The sequence below is a fragment of the Sciurus vulgaris genome (assembly GCF_902686455.1).
Source record: "Sciurus vulgaris genome assembly, chromosome: 7".
Classification (NCBI taxonomy): domain Eukaryota; kingdom Metazoa; phylum Chordata; class Mammalia; order Rodentia; family Sciuridae; genus Sciurus; species Sciurus vulgaris.
The window spans coordinates 42,971,113-42,991,562 of record NC_136467.1 but is presented as its reverse complement, the minus strand read 5'-3'; the positions used below and the strand labels follow the sequence as shown (position 1 = coordinate 42,991,562).

General features: G+C 35.9%; 1 protein-coding gene across 2 annotated transcripts in view; it reads left to right on the top strand.

Moving 5' to 3' along the window:
• The first annotated feature begins 261 nt into the window (after nucleotides 1-261).
• The window catches only part of PKIB (cAMP-dependent protein kinase inhibitor beta), a 101,205-nt gene continuing 81,016 nt past the window's right edge, over nucleotides 262-20,450 (top strand). Inside the window, exon 1 of one of the 2 annotated variants that reach the window (XM_079146272.1) lies at nucleotides 262-634. The gene's annotated coding sequence lies outside the window, so the exon portion shown is untranslated. The remainder of the gene's footprint in view (nucleotides 635-20,450) is intronic. The other variant, XM_079146271.1, reaches the window with a different exon arrangement.

Genomic DNA, 20,450 nt, shown 5'->3' with positions numbered 1-20,450 from the left:
TGCACAGTCCTAGTTCTATCTTCTCCAAAAATCCACGATTAGAGCAAAGGGCAAAAGTATGGCACCTGGGGCCCAAACCCTAGGGGCGCTTACAAATCAGTCTACCAAAAACAGCACGTAGCGCCAGTGAGCTGAGCAACTAGAGGTGCGAAATTTCCGCAATCATAGCCAACAAATTCTTACAGAGCCTCACCAGTCACCCAGGGGAACTGGGAGTGGCAGGCGGGGAAGACACGAGTTCTGTGACGATCGTGGATGATTAGTTAGTCGTCTGTTAACGTGCTTGCACGCAGGAAAAGGAGCTTTCCCGCAGTTGCCAGCAGGGAAGAGCCACTGTCACGCTTGCCCTGGGAAGCTCTGCGGTAGCCAGTTGTGCTCCCAGGGCAGGTCACGGGTAGTAGAGCCTCCTTTGCTGCGGGGGGGCGGGACCCGGTCGCTCCCTCCGCCCCACAAATCGCCGCCACCGCCTGGCTGCTCCCTAGCCCAGCAACTCAGACGCGGCCACAGTCTGGTGGACTGAAGAGGCGGCAGTGAGCTAGAGCCCGCGTCGCAGCTACTGGTCGCAGAGAGCCTGGGAGAGCCCTAGCGCTAGAGGACCTGGCCCAGGAAACGCCGGCATCTCTGCGCGCGGCTGGTAAGTACCTGGAGGACCAGGAACAGGAATCGGTGTCTCTAATGAAAAGGTGGAAGAAAGGGAATCCGGGAGACTGAGCAAGCGATATGCTAAGTGCAACTTTCTTATTTTCCGCCGGATCTGCAACAGCTTGGGGAAATCAAAGCAGAGGTCTCTTACTAGGTCGACCACATCTTGAACTGCTAGCCAGGGTACTTTTAGAGTGAAAGGAGTTGTTCAGGTCAACAGGCGTAATCCGGGATGTCTGGTCATCTGCTTTTAGCTCACTCGCACTGAAGGTGGGTATTGGTAACCTCCTGTTACGAGTTGCTGAGCCCTTCCCTCTTGCGCCAGCAATGCCACGTCGTTTTAGTTGGGCAGCGCTGTCTAAGCCCCAGGCAGCCAGTGGCCACCGGGTCAGCAGAGATACGCGTCCTAACCGGCTCTGCCAGCGGCTAGCCAGCCGTGTGACTTTAGCGAAGTCACCTTATCCTACTGGTTTCTGTCCATTCTTGGTAGAATAAGTGGGTGAGTAAACCGGCTGGCTTCAAGGGTCCCCTGTAGCGCTCGGATTTTCCCCTTCTTCTAAGACCCCGGGCGGCAGCGGAAGAGGGACCTGAGTGCAAGGTGGTCGCAGGGGAGGAAGGGGCAGAGGTCCTGGGTTCCCGGAAGCTGCTGCTGCTTCGGTCCTTTGTTGAAGTTCCTGAAGATGCCTTCTTAGGGCAGATGACCCTGTTTTACCCAGTTCCCGGGTCCACAAGTCCCTTCCCAATTAAAGTCGAGACCATAGATCGTCAGGTCTTGGTAGCACTTGTCCCTAAAAGTGCAGCCTGCGTAACTCATCCTTCAGAGAAGCGCTAGGCAGGAGCCAGGCACCAGGGAATCACTGAAATACCCTCGTCCCTGAAGGTAGTGGTGTTAATTGGAGTCTGTGCGGGACTGTGTAGGTCCTTGTCAAAGCTGATGACCACTTCACTCACTTATTTAAGAAAAGAAAAAAAAAAATATATATATATATATATATATATATAAAACACACTCATCAATGGCTGGATATTGAAAATGTATTAGAATTACATTTTTTTTTCTCCAACCAGAGATTAAACCCATGGGCACTTTACCACTGAGCCAAGCCCTTTTTAATATTTTACCTGGACAGGGTCTTGCTAAGTTGCTTAGGGCTTTGCTAAATTGCTGAGGCTGGCTTTGAACTGGTGATTTTTCCTGCCTCAGTCTCCCTAGTTGCTGGGATTACAGGTGTGCACCACCACGCCCAGTTTAGAATTACTCTTGAAGTATTGCATTTCTCTGCATACTTTTAGGTTCAAAATCCATCTGTCCACTTCCTCTCTCATAAGATACCTTCCTTCTTACAGACATTGCCACAGGTTTGAAAATGTCTCCCTGGAATTTAATGTTCAAAAAAGCACAGAATTTGAATTATTAAAATAAAAACTGATGACCATAAAGCTCACAGGAAGCACTGGAACACCAGGCCAGTAGGTACTGGATCAAGGTAGTTAGATCAGCATTTTTCAAAAGCTTGTTTCCTTTGGTTTTTTTTTTTTTTATGATTACACAAATGGTATGAGTCTATATGGTGCACAACCATAGAAATGAAATGATGTACCCCATTTGTGTACAATGAATCAAAATGCAGTCGGTATACAATTTTTTTTTGATTTTTAAATTTCGGTTTTTACTTTTAAATTTCTGTGTTTTCATGTGATACCTACATGCTTAAAAGTTGAAAATTTATAAAAATAAAAAATAATTATATCTCTTTAAGTATCTTAAAAGAGTTCCTTTCCCAGAAGGTGTTCTAGGAAGTACAAATGATTCAATTTTGAATCAAAGTGTAACTTTGAGACAAAAAAATTGGAGAAAAATTTTGGGTAGTTGATTTTTTTAATCGTCAATAAAATTATCAAATTAATAATAGACTATGTTATTCAGAGTATTAAAAATTGTGACTAGTTTTGTTTCTGTTAAAGGATTTTTTTTTCTCTTCATTGGTCATTTTTTAAGCTGACCAATGTTTTCTGAATATTTCATATAAATAGAATAATATATGTTCTTTTGTTTATGGCTTCATTCACTTAGCATGATGTTTTTGATCTCCCTCCCACTCCTGTCCCCAGTCTATACTGTCTCTCATCCCTGGGGTGAGTCGCTTCATTAATTTCTTGATATTCTTTCAGAGTTGTTTCACTGACAAGCAGATGCAGGTCATGTTCTTTACTTTTCTCAATTCCTGACATTGCCTGGAGATTTTTTCCATATTGGTGCTCAGAGAAATTCTTAATTCTTTTATATGGATCCGTAGTATTCCATTGTGTAGCTATACTTTAACAAGTCTCCCGTATGGATGTTTAGTTGGTAATTGGCATTTTATAGGGGATTAAATCAATACTCCCTAGGGTCTCTGGATATTCTTTTTTTAAATTTATTTTTATTGTAAACAAATGGGATACATGTTGTTTCTGTGGTATACAATTTTTAAAAATTAAAAAACTTGTTTCCTGTGAGTTTGTTAAGTATTTTTCAATGCCCCTTACTGACAGTATCTTAAAAGAGTTCCTTTCTAAGAATGTGTTCTAGGAAGTACAAATGGTTCAATTTTGAATCAAAGTGTAACTTTGAGACAAAAAAAAAAAATTGGAGAAAAGTTTTTAGTAGTTGATTTTTTTAATCTTCTATAAAATTATCAAATTAATAATAGACCATGTTATTCAGAATATTAAAAATTGTGACTAGTTTTGTTTCTGTTAAAGGATTCTTTTCTCTTCATTGGTCAGTTTTAAGCTGACCAATGTTTACATTGATAATCAATCAACTTAATTTTCCTAATAATTACAGTTGCAGTTTGCATTACAAATTGTTTTTTACAAATTTGAGGTATAATTTGCAAATTTACAAATCATACAATGATTTGTACAGGCAAATGATTTTGAGACACTTACCCCTATCAATGATTTTTATAACAACATCCAAGTTGTAAAACTACCATCAAAATCTAGTTGTAGGATATTTTCATCACTTTAAGATGGCTCATGCCTATTTATAGTCACTGTTCTACCCCTAGCTCTAGGCAACCATTAATTTCCTTTAAGTTTCTACAGATCTGCCTTTTCTGAATATTTCATATAAATAGAATAATATATGTTCTTTTGTTTATGGCTTCATTCACTTAGCATGATGTTTTTGAGGTTTATTTATATTGTAGTATGTGTCCATATTTCATTCGTTTTTATTGCCAAGTAAGTTTTCATTGTGTGCATAGACCATAGTTTTGCTATTTAAAATTGATGGGAATTTGTAATATTTCCTATGTGGGGCTATTATGAATCATGCACATCACATGCAAGTCTTTGTTATATCATAGGTTTTCATTTCTCTTGGATGGATACTTAGGAGTGGAATATCTTGGTTGTATACTAGACTTGTGTCTAACCTTTAAAGAACATCATAAAATGATTTTTGGTAGAAATTATATATATACAAAATGTAGAAAGTTCTAGAGGAATGAAGGCTTCTTAGTGAATCAAATGTGATTTTATATGTATGTCGAGAGGGAGTTGAGAGAAAACAGTTCACGTCCTTTCAAATTTAGAGCTCAAGTATAGCAAACAAATTTTTAAAAAATGTTGCTATGTTTCTCAGTAATATTTTTTGCTTAAGTTTTTTTTAATGCTAAGTAAGAGTGAGTCAGGTTTAATCAAGACTAAGTTTCCATTGAAAATTAGTATGAGAGCAATTTGAAAATTGTATTTCAAGATGTTGATGAACATTGACCCTGAATGGCTTGACAGCAAATACTTTGAATGCAAAATTTTGATTGAATTAGGAAAAAAAAAAACCATTCCTTCTGAACATCAAAAGCAAACAAAAAACCCTATGATAAAAAACTTCCTTAACATGATGCCATATATATTCTACTAATTATAACTAAATATATCCTAATGGTAGACATGGACATCTAAGAACCAAGATTCAGTGATTACATTTACAAAAATCACATATTAGGGAGAAACCCAGGATTCTGGCTTTCCTGTTTTAAAATTCTTCAATTAGTATGCACTCTTTTAAATCCTGTTGGTTTCAAATATTTTAGTATGTTCCATGTACTTGTTAAATCATGGTTAGAGACATTCAATAAAAAGAATTATAGGTTAAAGCCGGGCATGGTGGCACATCCCTGTAATCCCAGCAGCTCGGGAGGCTGAGGCAGGAGGATTGTAAGCCTCAGCAATTTAGCATGACCTTAAATAACTTAGTGAGACCCTATCTCAAAATAAAATATAAGAAGGGCTGGGATGTGGCTCAGTGGTTAAGTGCCCCTGGATCTAGTTCCTGGTACAAAAAAAAAAAAAAAAGTAAAGAAAAAAAGGATAAAGAAAAGCACAACTGTTTTGAAAAATCAGATATTTCTTTTTACTTAAAAGAAATGTTTATTTTGTTCCAGTTCTCAAGTGCAAAAAGCAGTTTTATGCATCTTCCCAGGTATGGTTCATGCTGCAGACTTTACAGAGCAAAGTGGATTTGTGTCCTCCAGTCATTCCTAGTCTTAAGGATATGACTGTGTCCAAGGGTTGTGTTCTTTGTTGGAGAAGAGAGTTCACTTGTTTGAAAGAACAGCAACAAAAGAATCCACAAACAGTAAAAACGGAGCCAGACACCTTCCTGGACTCTTCCTTCCCATAGTCTCGGCTTTCTTATAAGCCCTAAGATCTGCCATGCTGATGAAGGAGGAAGCTCATCTCCATGGCATGGGGGATTCAGCATTGGTAACTACAGTTTTGCATTTTGGGGAGTGAAATAAAGGGGGATACTGAGGCCCAGTGTGATAGCTTCAGGATTAAAACCATAGAAGACAGGAAAGAGTTAGTAGTCTCCCCAAGCATGCTTATGTTTTAGTAATCACAAAATAATTTACTTCTAGACTAATTTTGACGGGCTGAAATAACACATCTTGAGAAGAAAACACCATTCTTAAGATCAGTGTGTGTGTATAAACAAGGGTGATTACATTGGTTTATTATATTGTTTATTTTTATAAATGAAAATAAGTACTTCTATCATAGAGCCTCTGGAGTCAGGTATAATATTAAATCTCAAAATGCTGAAATAAGTTCCTTTTTTCTGGTTTTCTCAAAGAGGCCTTGAAATCTAATAAAAAGCCAGATGATAGGCATGATGGATTTTGTCACATTTGTAAGGTTTGTAAAGAATCTATCAAGTCAAAAGAAGTTACAAAGGCTGCTGCTTCCACAGAAGCTGTTCTGCCTCTTAGTTCCTCTATTCCTCAAGAAGGATATCCATCATAGTTCTGTGGCATTGTAGTACAGAAGTGGAACTTTTCATAGTAGTGAAAAGTTAGAAAATCAGAAAAAAAAAGAACCCACCCTATTTCTCTTTCAACCATTCCATGATACTGTATATATCCATACATTTGCTATTGCATTTCTCAAGAGGTTAGTTTTGAGGGATATTCAACAGACTGTTTAGATGTTCGAGCAAGTGTTTCTAAGGAGTGAGTTAGAGCAACAGAATGAGGAATGAAGAATATTCACATTCCAGAAATATCTGGACCTGAAAATAATTAAGCTTAGTGATATCTGGGATATGATGTTATAGGGAAGAAGAGGTAGTGAAGAATATTTCTCAGATTCTTGGTTTGTGGTTGTAAGCTGGCACTACTTATGAACATGGCAATATGAGAATGGGAGGTGTCCTATATTCTATCTCTCCCAAATTCGTGTCATTTCCAGAACCTCAGAATGTGACCTTACTTAGAAATAGGGTCACTGCAGATGCAGTTAGGATGAGGTCATACTGGAATAAAGAGGGCTTTTAGTCAAAGAGAGAGATACATAGAAGGAAGATGAACTTGTGACGATGGAGGTAGAGACGGGAGTTATGCAACTTTATATCACAGGATGCCAAGGTTCGCTGTCTACAACCAGAAACTAAGAATGAGGAGGCATGGAAGAGATTCTTCCTCTGCATTTAGAAGAAGGAATCAGCTCTGCTAACAACTTGGTTTTGAATTGCTAGTCTCCTGAACTATGTGAAAATAAATTTCTGTTGTATTTAGCCACTTATTTTGTGATAATTTGTTACAGCAAAATTAGGAAACAAATACAGTAGATATCAAAGAGGATGATGAGTGAAAGACAAATCAGAAGATGTTCAAGAGGCTATTGAATAAGAAAGTCAGGAGATCTAGATTTAATTGACATTGGCATGAATGAAGTAAATACAATGGTGACACCTTCAATGGTAAGCACATAGAATGAGAACTAGAAGCCCTAGAGAAGAAGCTAGAAAGAACATTGTCATAGCAACCAGTGTGTTGTAGAGCTTCAAAATGTGTGACATGATCAACAGGTCATAGTCATAAAAGGAAATGGCAGGACAAGAGTTAAAAGAACTTTTGATTTGACAAATGGCTTTATGATTGGGAGGAGAAAGAAGGAAATGGAAAGCAAGGAAATGGGATCAACTAGCGTTGAGCACTCATCCAGCATTGTACTGATGGAGGAGAAAGTTGGGTAGGGAAGAGGGTCAGGATACAGGATCAAATGAACTTCTACATAATGTTTAAAGGAGAGCCTTGATTTTCTCTTTAGCTGCCATAAAGGACTCACTAGTCGGGGAGAGGCTGGTAGTACAGAATAGATAATTCACAGAGCTGTTTTCCAAAGGAGGAATTGGATTAAGGGCAAAAGTGGAGATCCTATACATATAGTATGCTTTTCAATTTGGAAGAGAAGTTTGAAATTTTTCAATGAAAGAGTAGTTATTTTATTCTTTCCATAGAAATTACTGTGTATGTTTAAAAAAGGTTAACTACTATTTACTAAGCAACTTGCCAGGCCTCAAACTAAGTATTTTTTCATGTGTTTCATTTATTCTCCAACTTGTGGTATTGGTATTATGGCTCTGTTTTCCAGATGAGTAGGTGAAGAGAGTGTCCAAAGTCATTTAATAGAAAATATCAGGGCTCAAATTTGATTAGTGCATAAATCCCCAGTCATTTGATCATTGTAACTCAAACTGAATAAAACGCCCAGCTCATTCACTTATATTGGATATTATTAACAGCCACAGTGGAGTGTGGCACATGCTCAGCTCTCATCCTCAGCATGAGTTGTAAAGATGATTGCAAAAAGTAACATGATAACTTGGGCAGCACATCTACTGTATACTCCCATGGCCAAAGGCCTACACCTCTGAAAAAACTAGATCATTTAAGGTTTTCCATTCATTTACCCTATACAGATTTGATGAGGAGGAAACGAGACCAGTATCATTCATTAGTTTTTATTCATTCCTTCAGGGAAGGACTGGAGAAAGTTTCAGGGGAAGTGAGGAGTGCCCTTCCGACAGGGTAGATCTGGGTCAGTTCCACAAGATGTTTGTGGATTTTTGCCAAATGATATCAAGCTCCAAGTAAATCTTAGCATAGTTTATTCCAACTCTGAGAAGTCCATTTGGAGTTCTAGCTTTGAATTCCTTGAAAGGGAAAATATATCTTTTTTTTTTTTTTAAACTAAAAAAACTACAGGAAACAAAACTTTTTTTACTGTTAGGTTTTTATTCTTACCAGTTCTTTAAAAATGTTTTAATTTGTATCAACTGTTGAAAAATTTCATATTATCTGTCAAAAATTATTATTCATCTTGCTGTCAATTGATTCAGTTGTAGGTTTTATCACAATATAGTCCATAACAAATATAAGTTAAGTCTAAGGACAATAGTTTAGGTTATACCTGAGGACATCTCAAATTATTTTATACAAGGATAGTTAAAGGTTTATTTGTTAGCTTACTTCTTAACTTTTAATCATAAAACTATCCCAATATTAGACATATCTAAATTTTTTATTTCTAACATTCAAAGTTGATCATTTCAGTTCTGGCTATCTTCCAGTTTTTGCACATTTGTAAGAATATATTTTAACTTTAGTTATAATAACAATGCATGGTTTGTATCCTGCTTTTTTCCTCTTACAATTGCCACTGCCAGAGTAAAAATGAGTAGAAACAGCAGATTTAATAAATGAATTAATTTATTGATGTGGATCTCACTAGGTTAACCAGGTTGATCCTGAACGCCTGGGCTTAAGCGATCTCACTTAACTTACTGAATAAATGGAATTACAGGCAGATTCCACATCACCAGCAGATTGGGGGGGGAAAAAAAAAAAGAAAAGAAAAAAAAGTAATAATACTTTTCCTTTTATATGAAGTGTCCTATAAAACACTTCTTAGCTAGATAAATTCTAGGTATTAAGGGCATGAGAAAACTTGCATTTCCAGTTTGCTGAAAGGCTGCATTCTAATTTCACTGTGCCTGTAGTAGTCATTGATTTAACACAGAAATAAGAAAATAAAAATAAAAAATTACCTAAACCATGAAAATACACTGCTTTAAACTTCAGCAGTGTTTACATGTAGCATGTGTTTGTAATTCAATTCTTCACCAAGAATCATAGATGTGAAATTCTAGTCAAGTAGTACTGGTCACTTAAAATATCACAAACTTTTAAACTTTCAAATTTTGAAAGTGTTTCTGTGATAAAACACATTGCAATGAAGTCAGAAATTTTAGAATAATATTTGAAAAAGAATAAAATCTACTTTTATTTTGTTGGTCTGCCAATTAGAAGTAAAATTATAAAATAATTTTTGCATATAGGTAGCTTTTAAAAAAAATTATATCACAACATATACCCTGTTTCCCACTTAATAAATCATCTTCCGAGTGCAGTAAATTACAGACTTTAAGGGATGCATAGTGTTCTATTAAACTATCTAATGAATCTCCTGTTCTAAGATATGCAGAATATTACCACATTCAGCTTTATAAGCAATATCATAGTAGATAATGTTGTTAATGATTTTATATAATTTGTGCCTATATTATTTTCTTTGAATACATTTTTAGACAAGATTGCCTGGTCAAAGGATATTAATTTTTTGAGGATTTTTATTACATTTTGCAAAATTTATTTTTGGAAAGTCTGCAACTTACCCTCAAAGTAACATTTTTTACTAACATACCAATATAGGTTTAAAAATATTAAATTTATAAATTGGTGGGAAAAATAGTACATATTTCATTTTATTTTGACTGGTAGGTTGAATATTTTGAGTTAGGTAATATGTGTATTGAACATTTTGGATTGATTTTTATGAATAACTCATTTTTATTTGTTAGGATATCAGCACTTTGCTTGTCTGTTATGCTGTAATTTTTAATCAGCTTCTCTTTTTTCAACCACAAATTATTTAGGATGCTTTGCTTTGTATATATTTAATTGATTATGAATGTCAAATCTATCAATTTATTCTCACATTATCTCTGACTTTGTGAAGTTTTAGAATTCCTTTCCCAATTGCAAAATTGTCAATCTACATTTGCTTGTAGTACTTTTGATGTCTTTTATTTCTCTTTAAAATTTTGATCCCTTGAAAGTTATTTTAGGAAGGAATAAAATAGTGATCTAAATTTATTATTATTTTTAACTCCATTTGTTCTGTAGTTGACTCTTTCTTCATTGATTTGAAATAGCATCCTCTGCCCCCTCAACCTCTCACCTGCCATGGATCTCACCTTTCTGACCATAGTGACAGACATTCCACCCACATGCTTTCTTGTCACCTTTCTTGCACCTGATTCCACCCTCACTAAGCTACCTTGATTTACATGTCTTTTACCACTTCAGTCCCAGAAGGAATAGAATATCTGCATCTCCTATTATAGTTTCTAGTTTCCTTAATTTCCACATTATTAGTTTTGGAATATATAAATCAAATCTCTCTTTTTATCATTTATCCAATCATTTTCCCTTCTTTTTCTCTTGAAACTTTAGTTTACAATTTTTCTGCCTCGTCCCCTGGCCCGATCCCTCCTTTTAAATTCTTCCTTCAAAACCATTGCATTATGGAGAAAAGATAGCCTCTTCAACAAATGGTTCTGGGAAAACTGGAAATCCATATGCAACAGAATGAAACTAAATCCCTATCTCTCGCCCTGCACAAAACTCAACTCAAAATGGATCAAGGACCTCGAAATCAGACCAGAGACCCTGCATTTTACAGAAGATAAAGTAGGTCCAAACCTTCAACTCGTTGGCTTAGGATCAGACTTCCTTAACAGGACTCCCATAGCACAAGAAATAAAAGCTAGAATCAACAACTGGGATAGATTCAAACTAAAAAGCTTTCTCTCAGCAAAGGAAACTATCAGTAATTTGAAGAGAGAGCCTACAGAGTGGGAGAATATCTTTGCCACTCATACTTCAGATAGAGCGCTAATTTCCAGAATCTATAAAGAACTCAAAAAAACTCTACACCAAGAATACAAATAATCCAATCAACAAATGGGCTAAGGAAATGGACACTTCACAGAAGAAGATGTACAAGCAATCAACAGATATATGAAAAAATGTTCAACATCTCTAGTAATAAGAGAAATGCAAATCAAAAGTACCCTAAGATTTCATCTCACCCCAATTAGAATGGCGATTATCAAGAACACAAGCAACAATAGGTGTTGGCGAGGATGTGGGGAAAAAGGTACATTCATACATTGCTGGTGGGGCTGCAAATTAGTGCAGCCACTGTGGAAAGCAGTATGGAGATTCCTCAGAAAGCTTGGAATGGAACCACCATTTGACCCAGCTATCCCACTCCTTGGCCTATACCCAAAGGACTTAAAATCAGCATACTACAGAAATACAGCCACATCAATGTTCATAGGTGCTCAATTCACTATAGCCAGATTGTGGAACCAACCTAGATGCCCTTCAGTTGATGAATGGATAAAGAAAATGTGGTGTATATATATATATATATATATATATATACACACACACACACACACATACACAATGGAATATTATTCAGCCATGAAGAATGATAAAATTATGGCATTTGCAGGCAAATGGATGAAATTGGAGGATATCATGCTAAGTGAGATAAACCAATCTCAAAAAACTAAAGGACGAATGATCTCGCTGATAAGCGGATGAGGACATATAATGGGGGGGTAGGAGGGGTTAGCATTAGGGTTAGGGTTAGGTGTAGGGTTAGGGATAAGGAGGGTGGTAAGAAGGGAGGAAGGAAGGACTGTATAGAGGGAAAAAAGGGGTGGGAGGGGTGGGGGGGAAGGGAAAAATAACAGAATGAATTAAAAAAAAAAAAAACATTGCATTATGCCCTCTGTCACAATAAACTCCCCTATGTATTCACCCCCACCCCTTCCCTGACATTCAACTCTTCCTGGAGTATCCTACTTCCCCTAGAACCAAGAAGAATATCAGAGACTGCTTATTTTTCCATAATTCATGAATCTCAAGGTAGAGAGAGGGTCACATTCTCTCAATACTTCCACATGTCCCCCGTAGACCATTATCTCTACCTTTTTGAAGGATTCACACTTATCCTTTGGTTTGATTAGGATGACTATTTTCATTAAGTCAACTATTTTCATTCTCTTTGCTCTTAGTGATTGGAGTAAGATGTTTTTCAGTGGATTCCATATTTCTATTAGCACAAGTCAGTGGGGAACTTCACTGTGTGTACTTCTGACTAGTCTTCTACTATCTTCTTTCCTACCAACCAAAGCAACCTCACAGCCTTACTACCACCTGCCTGAGTCCTCCATGACCCAGTGACCCCTTCTCTTCTTGTTAATGCAAATCAATACAAATATCTTTATATTTCAACTTAGCATGGCTAAATATCCTGTTTTTCCTGGGACTAAGGTGTTTCCCAGGATGCTGTTAGAAGTAAGATACTGACATAAAGACCACACACTCTTGAAAGTTTTGCAATTTTAAGTATTTTTTAAAAGGCAAAGTCATCTGTATTCATCTTCATTTTTAAGCTTTTTGCTGTTGTTTTGTCTCAAGTATGTTATCTCTTAACTGTTTTCTCTCTACATCACTTTTTTAAAGCTCTTGGATGCTGAGAAACTCTGACAGTTAAGCACATTTGTTAGGAATATTATAGTTATTATAGTTAACCCATGATAGGAAATGCACAGCAAATGGGCATAAAGAGAATGGAGAAAATTATCAGATTTATGTAACTGAAATACCTAGTCTTTAGTCACAGCTTGATCTGGAGTTTATTTTATAAAGACATGTTTTCCTTGTTGAATCTACTGTTCTACTTGGCTTCATTTTTAAGCTCTGGTTTGTGAGACAATAGCTACTGACAATTCCAGAGCTAAATACTCATGTACAAATTCAAAGAAAAAGTGTCAAGGGTGTCTATGCTCAGTGACTTTGGAGCAAATTCTAGAATGGACCAACTTGCATTATAAGCCCATCCTTGAAGCAATTGCTGTGGTTGGGAAAATGTAATAAGCCTGCCAGGCACATGTGAGTCACACCACTTCTGAAACAATCGCTGTGACTAGGGACAGTTGAAGTGCTGATTTGTCTGGTCTGGTTCTTATCATTTTTGGAAACAATCAAATCAAACAGTGAGAGAAGGGAAGGTTTTCCAAAGGGTAGTGTTGAACAGAAAAAGATATTTACTACTAACCTGAAAACTAGTGACAAATGGATTAAAAAAAAGAGAAGCATAAACAGGCTCTGATTAAACCTTTAGACTGTGTTATGTGTAAAACTGTAAGCATCATTAGCAGATGTTTTTACAATATTTATTTTGACTGAATAGCAGTATATTTTAATATCCTGATTCCTGTCTGTATTCTTTGTAGTTTAAGTTGCAAAATAAGTTTTGTATAAATAAATCTTGTTCAGTATAATCCTCTTATTCACTAATGAATAAATTAAATTATCCACATTCAAAATATTTTGAAGAAAAATAACACGAAAGAAGAGAATCTTTCCTCTTTATATATTTATTTTTTACAGGTAATATTTGAGAAAACATTTTTGATACTATTATAATTTGGAAAATAATAGTGGGGAAAAAACGTTGGATTGTGTAGAGGGAATCGAGAGGTGGGGAGGGGTGGGGGGATGGAAAGACAATGGAATGAGACCAATATCATTACCCTATGTACATGTATGATTATACCAGAGGTATTATTGCAGCATGTACAACCATAGAATTGAAATTATGTACCCCATTTGTATACAATGAATCAAAATGTAGTCTGTAAAAATTTAAAAATAAATAAATAATTAAAGAAATAAAATAGTGGGGGAAAATCACGCTGGAAATAAAAATGAATAAAATAAACTGGAAATTAGAAACTTTATTGTATAGCCAGCTTAGTTTTTTAATTATTCATATGACCCTGGGAAAGTCTCTTAATTTCTTGAGATTTCAGTTTTTTCTCAACATGATTTTACCAATATGAATAATATGATTTCAGTTCTTCCTGTGAAATCATCACATTGAAAAAAGTTCCTGTATGTTTCTAAATAAAGCCTATAATTTCATATTTTAATACTACATGTACCCATTCATTTTCAGATTACTCTCTGAGGGTGGTTACAGATGTCCTTTAAGTTTTAAAGAAATTCTGGAAGTCAGTGCATGCATCTTTAAGATGAAAAGTTAGCTGAACTCATAAACAAATGCCTATGAAAAAGAATCCTCCTAGATGCAGGCATTTACTTTCCATGGTGTAGTACATATAGGAATGAGTGGGACTTCATCTTTTTTATAAGGTACTTAGAATTTCATCTGTTTCAGTAAGTTGAACTGAAACACACAACTGTCCTTCAAGGCAGAGTGTAAAGGTTCCATGAAAGAAGTAGTGTTGGGATTTAAGAGGAAGATAAACTTTGAGGCTAACCCAAAAAATGGTACAGAAGATGTAGTAATTAGAATGGGTCTTGAAGGACTGATAGAATTTACACAAGTGGATAAAACATTCTGAATGAGAGCAGGAAGAATGAGCAAAGGTACTAAAACAGAAAAGAATTAGATAAAACTTTGTAGAATTTGAGAGGCTAGTAGGAGATAAGGGTAGAAAGATAGATGGAGCTGTAGTCGAAGGCTTTAAACATCAGGGTGAAGACTTTGGGTTCAAATTTATAGCTAGTGGTCATCTTTGAATGTTTTGGGGAGTCATATAATCAGTATTGTACTTCATGAATCAAAAATTATTTTAGCAGGTTGTTGATATGTGGATAAACACGGGTATGTTTATAGACTAAGAATTTTCTGTTTATAATAGACTAAGAATTTTCCCTATAATTCCGAGTATCATGGCCATGGGTTTAGATTGGTTCTGTGAGGTTCTATGAGTCTTAGACCTGCAGATTTAAGACTAATATTAGAAAGATAAAGATTTTTGTCTTGAAATTTAAAAAAAGAGTCTTAAAGGTTAAACTGAAATTAAAAATAAATAATATATCTAAATGGGGTAGCTCATTGAGTTTATATGTGGTGATGATAGGCTAAAGCGAAGGCAATGTGTGTGAGTGTGTGTGTGTGTGTGTGTGTATGTGTGTGTGTATGTGTGAATGTGTGTACATCTAAGAAGAAATCTACCCCTTAACATTACGTAGGGAGGAGGTACACACACAAAAATGGGATTCTTGCTCTTCTTCACCAAAGAATTCCCAGAAATCTACAGACATAATTAAATTTATAGGCAAAATTCTCCATAGAAGAGACAAAATCTCTTTTGAATTTTACATTAATCTTATGAATTTGTATATATATTTGTATTCTACACCATAATGTGTCTATTTTATCTTAGTACATAAATAATATTTTAAGACTCACACTATCAAGTAAAATTGCCTGCAAATACTCTAAGGCATAGTACAATATTCCCCACAGTACTAGCTTCCTGGTTGAAGAAGCACAACCTTCGCACACACTCATAATTGACTATGAGTTCTCCCTTAGTTTCTCTACATAAACAGGTTGTTAATTCAGATTTCCACTGATTAGAATGTGTGTAGATTGGTTTATTTTAGATAATCATATTACTGCTAATATAAAAATAATTGGCAATAAGATTATACATACGCATGAAATTAAGAAGTCCCAGAAAAACATGAAAATGGGGACTTGTATCTCTATCTCTTGAGGTGGTAAAGGAAAAGGTTGAGTAAATTTGTGATGTTATGTTTGGCTGCTACATTCATAGTCTTTTGTGCATCATTTGCTCATTTAATTTAATATTTCAGTTAGAATTTTGAGAGCGGCAGATGTTGAGTAAAACATTGTGAATTTTTAGGAGGTTTTCAAATTAGGATAACTTTTTCTTGGTTTTTAGTTAGCTCTAAATTGGTTGTTGTATTATTGCCCCTATCTTAGTTGCACCAAAAATTCCTACATGAACTAGATATACAAAATTTGCTTTAATAGTTACTGTTCAGAATGGATCCAGACCAGCCTTTGGTGATTTGGTTACCTAAACACATAACTCCCTTCAGTTTCATGTTGTTATGCTTATAATATAAGGAACATGGGCTGGGGATGCAGCTCAGTGGAAGAGCTGTTGTCTTGCATACGCAAGGTCCTTGGTTCAAATTCGCAGAATCAAAAAAAAAAAAAAAAAAAAAAAAAAAAAAAAAAGACAGGAAATCTGATTATTCTTATTCTTAACCTTCTTACTGGATGAATTAGAATCACTCTAGGGGTATTTGATTACTTAACTATAATTACTCATTTTAGTTTAGAAATAAGAAAACAAGCCCAATAGTCAGAAGATTGAATTTTTAGTTTTTGGTGACTTACTTTATCTCCCATCTCTGATATTGGGTAACGACCTCTTGGGAGGTTGAAGAGGTTAAAAATGAAAAGATGCACAATCCTCATATTTTCTAATTTTGCTTAGAACCATTAGTAAATTATAAAATGAACACCTTCCTACTGTCATGGAATATGCCAGGTCCCGAGGAGGTCAGCTTTATAGAACAAGGTCCCAGTCATTGAAGAGACAGAGGATTAATATTGGGTAGGTAAATAACTGGAAAACATTGTGACTAAAGTCACCATAGCAATATGAATCACGTATGAGCATGTTCAGAGGATAAGTAATCTTAAAATCAGGGCCAGTTGCTTGGTGGAGGTGGTGTTATTGTCAGATCTTGAAAGATAACCATTAGTTTGTCAGGCAAAGGGGAGAGTGTCCAGGGAGGAAAAATGAGACTTGCATAATGTATTTAAGAAACATAATTAAGTCAACACAATGAAGTATGTACTCAGTGGAATAGCAGCAAGAGATGTGGCTGGAAGCTGGACAAGAAAGAGATTCAGAATTGCCTTTCATAGTATGCTAGATATGGTTGGACTTGATTGAAAGTTTTGAATTAAGGGGGTAATGGAATCTTATTTATGCTGTGGTACGTACCAGCTGACAGTGCATGTACCTCTGAGCATATGCCTCTTCCCCTATCACAGAGGTAAGGGATATGTGGGCAGGGCCTGACTCATGTTTTGAGTGGGTAAGTTCATAGATTGCTTAATTGGGTGGTTGCCTTCTAAAGTGTAAATCAGTTATGGCTGGAAAAAATATGATTAATTTAGATTTGTTGAATTTTAGGATGTGAAACTATGAAAATGTTGAGACTGAAGATGTAAATGTGGGTTTAATTGTAGCTAAGAATTTAAGGACCTTCTTAGAAATTTCTGTACTGAAATAGTTATGTGTTCAAATACCTTAGCTACAGGTTTTCCATAAGAGGTGATTTAACTCTTAGGTTTTCCCTGCTTCTTCACTTATGAACAGAAAATAGCTAAATAACAAAATTCTTTGAAATTATGAAGATTTGAAAGTCATATTCTAAATGTGATTTGATAAATGTGACTTCATGATATTCTTTTTCCTTTTTTTTTTTAAACTTAAGACATTTTTTGGTCACAGATTTTGATTCTGATGCTTTAGTTTTTCTGTCACCTTCTTTAAACCTCCAAGGAGAGTGTTTAAATCAAGGATACTTCCAAGGATACCCTTCAGGGTAGGAACTAGCTCTGCTCTGATTTTTATTTAGTGACAGTTGAAGAGCATTCTGAGAAATATGTATGCAGATTATGTAACTAGTCACTTACGGGAGCAGGAGCCCCTTGGCCTCCTGTGAACCTGGCCCTCTTGCTAGCCATTGAGCTGGGAGTGCACTTGGGAACAGCTGGGTCAAACACAGCTGTTGCCTAGCAGTCCTTGCAGAGCAGTCATAGGGGTTGTTGCTAAGCAACCAGGGGCTCCTTAGTGTCCTGTCATCCCCCAGGGAGTTTGACAGTAGTTTTGGGCCTACCCCCGTGGGAGAAGCTGCATAGCTTGGACAGGGGCCAAGCCTCCTTAGAGGTTAAAAAGTTGTTAGCAGTAAGTATCTGACCTTAGAATCAATAACTTATGTTGTATGAACATGCAGCCATTTATGGAATTACAGATGTAAATTTAATTAAACATGAACTTGGAGTAAGGCAGGTAGTGATGGCAGCTAAATTTCTCATTTCAAACACTTTCATTCTTCTTTCTCTCTCCTTCAGACTTAGTTGCAAGATAAGCTTTCTGAATCAATGAAATGTAATTTTTTTCTATGCTGCATGGAATATATAATGTTCCCTATGCACATTATTTAGCCAAAGCAAATATTTACGTTTGAGAAAAGCAAACTAATTCAATTCTGTTAAGTGGACCTGCATGGTAAAATGTTTGATTCAATGTCAACACAAGAATTTGCTACTGATATTTGACATACTGCCTTAAATTTTCTTTCTGTATAGTAAAGTCCCCAAATAGCAATTTACCAGGACCATTTCTTATTTTATTTTTAATATTTAGCACAGTACACAAATTACTTTTTAAAAGATGATTTAGCAGTTTGAAACTAATTAGCCCTTTCAAAAGGGCGGAAATCTGCTTTTAGAATTTAAAAGTTTTTCTCCTAAAGATCCAGGCATATTCAAATCAAAACCACCCTAAGATTCCATCTCACCCCAATTAGAATGGCGATTATCAAGAATACGAGCAACAACAGGTGTTGGCGAGGATGTGGGGAGAAAGGTACACTCATACATTGCTGGTGGGCTGCAAATTAGTGCAGCCACTCTGGAAAGCAGTGTGGAGATTCCTTAGAAACTTGGAATGGACCCTCCATTTGACCCAGCTATCCCACTCCTTGGCCTATACCCAAAGGACTTAAAATCAGCATACTACAGAGATACAGCCACATCAATGTTCATAGCTGCTCAATTCACAATAGCCAGACTGTGGAACCAACCCAGATGCCCTTCAATTGATGAGTGAATAAAGAAACTGTGGTATATATATACAATGGAATATTACTCAGCCATAAAGAATGATAAAATTATGGCATTTGCAGGCAAATGGATGAAATTGGAGAATATCATGCTAAGTGAGATAAGCCAATCTCAAAAAACCAAAGGACGAATGATCTCGCTGATAAGTGGATGTGACACATAATGGGGGGTGGGAGGGGTTAGTGTTAGGGTTAGAGTTAGGGTTAGGGAGGGTGGCAAGAATGGAGGAAGGACTGTATAGAGGGAAAAGAGGGGTGGGAGGGGGTGGGGGGGAAGGGAAAAATAACAGAATGAATCAAACAACATTACCTATGTAAATTTATGATTACACAAATGGTATGCCTTTACGCCATGTACAAACAGAGAAACAACATGTATCCCATTTGTTTACAATAAAAAAAAATTTAAAAAAAAGATCCAGGCATATTGTTTTAAGGTCAAGACATAATACTTTTTATACATTAGAACAACATGAACCTCTTTGTTGTCATTGGTCCTCTCTAAGAGACCTATCTTACTTCTTTCATAGGTACTTGGAAATAACTTAAAGATTTCTCTCAAGCCTCACACACAGAAATTTATTTTATACATATACATAGTTGCACATCAATGTATCTAAGGCCATTTGATTAGAGTATTACTGATGTATTATATTAATAGTAATAGTGAAATCTTTTCCTAAGTGACTTCTGTTTCTATCACATATAACACTGGCAATAGCATTCTTTCTTTCTTATATGAGTATTCATAAATCTAAAACATGTTAAACACAGTATGTTCAGGCATTGTTTGTTCTGTGTACTGGTATTCAGTTTGTTATTTAAACCTCCTAACCACTCTGTGTTGATACCATTATTAAGGTTATTTTGCATATAGGGAAGTTGAGGGTGGTAAGGAAAGGTTAATAACTTGGTTAAAGGTACACAGTATAGATTTATAATCAGAAAGTTGTCCTCAGAATGTATACTCTTAATCATTATAATACATTAGGTACCATATTATTTCTCCTCTATAACATACTTGTTTTTTAAGTTGTAATGATGAGAGAATATGAGAGTGAAGACTACAAAATCATTGGGTGAGTAGATTTGCTTAGTTTATTCTTTGAGCTTGTGTTCTATTCCAGGAAGCTTTTTTAATCAATGTTTCTTATATCCATCCAATTATACAAACATGAAGTATATCCAGCAAGTATTTAGTATTCTTAAATTGTTTCTTTGTAGTATGAGACATGAAGGTACATTTTCCTTGGTATGAGATATGAAGAAAGGAGAAGTGGTTAAAAGACAAACTCATGAAAATAAATGTTATGAATTGTTTGGAGTCACTTCTCAAAAAATTTATATTTCTTTTCTTAATTTATTTACTTATTTATTATGGAACTAGGGATCAAACCTGGGGCCTTGAACAGGTTAGGGCAAGCACTCTATCATCAAGTTATATGACCAACCCATATGTCTTAGAGCTTGAGATATGAAGCAAAATAATAAACGCCAAGAAAGAGCCATTTCGTAAAAAGAAAAAAAAAATTAGATTTTAGAGTTAGATGGAGCTGAACTTGGAAATCCTGGCTTGGGGCCTTATTATGACCTTAGGGATACATCACACTTCTCTAAGCT